This window comes from Triplophysa rosa, unplaced genomic scaffold, assembly GCF_024868665.1.
Source record: "Triplophysa rosa unplaced genomic scaffold, Trosa_1v2 scaffold617, whole genome shotgun sequence".
Lineage (NCBI taxonomy): Eukaryota > Metazoa > Chordata > Actinopteri > Cypriniformes > Nemacheilidae > Triplophysa > Triplophysa rosa.
In genome coordinates this window covers 3816-5199 of record NW_026634631.1, presented here as the reverse complement: position 1 = coordinate 5199, position 1384 = coordinate 3816, and positions in this window count along the sequence as shown.

Genomic DNA, 1384 nt, shown 5'->3' with positions numbered 1-1384 from the left:
TAGACCAGGGGTGGGCAAACTTTTTACCTCGAGGGCCACATCAAGTTTTCGAATCCTTGTTAAGGCCCGCATATTATTCGCACAATTTGATAACTACTGTAGTGTATGTCCATGCAATTCCTATACCCTGTGTTTTATAAACACCTTTGTATTGAAAAAAATGGCAAAACATTTGCACACTGTCATAAGACACATTATTATAATAATTTACAGTATACATAATTTTTATTCTTGACATTTTTTCAAATATTCCTCTAATTCAGGGGTGTGCAATTAATCCCAAGGGGCCACATGAGAAATGGGACTGTTAATTCTTAATCCTGCTCAATATTGAATTTATGGCTTTTAAAATGCAGTAAATATCTGATTTGATCTAACTCTTTTATATTTAAAAAATAAAAACCACCACCACTTATACGTTTCTGCACCACTACCCTTTGTGCATATCACGGGTTATACATGTACATACTAGAAATCAGATGTGTAATATTCAGTTTTGAAAATAAAACATTGTAATATTACAACACGAGTTAAACATTTGGCAATGCAAATCTCAATTTAATTTATACTGTAGGCCTATCCATTGTGAGCCATATTTACAATCATTCTGGTTCTCAAATCTTATTGGCTGAGAGCCATGCCATATTTCACCAGTATCACTACGGGAACTATATACAGTATACCTATGACGGTAACCATTTCACAAATCGGATTTATAAGAAGTGAAAGTAAAAGCAGTCTCTCTAATAGCATTTCACAGCAATAGTGACCGATTGCAGAACAGCAGAACCATACGTCACAGCCGTGTCTCTTTCTCAGCGCTCAGGACGCAAGTGTCTCGAGACGCACTTTTGATAACAGAAATTGCCATGTCATGCTAGTAAACCAAAGCTCAGAACACTCGTATCGCCTCAGCGCTAGGCGCTTCAAAAGACACAAGACGCGAACGCAGCGTTTAAACCAAAATAAAAATAAAAATTGAGCAAAAAAAATACAACTGCAAACCAAAATAATGAATCGCGAAGTAAAACTTAGGTATTGAGTTTTGCAAAAAAATAAGTACTGAGAGATCAATTTTTTTCCCCAAAGAAAACCTTTAGCAGCAATGATTTTGCAACACATCTTTTCCATTGCAGTACCTACTAATTCATTTGCACCGCCACTTTAATTCTGCGTTTCAGCCACTAGTGCTTTTGCGACTCGGTTTTTCCTTTGCGCTTCACTTTACTGTGCGTTTGGCTTTGTGGCACTGGTTTGACTTGGGGGCGGAGTCAACGGATTAGGGCGTGTATAACAGGTCTGGGCATGCCTTCCTCGTTACGTCATCAGTGTGAGTCACAGTAGACAACAGTGTAATGGATCGATCGTCATGGCAGAGCAGAGG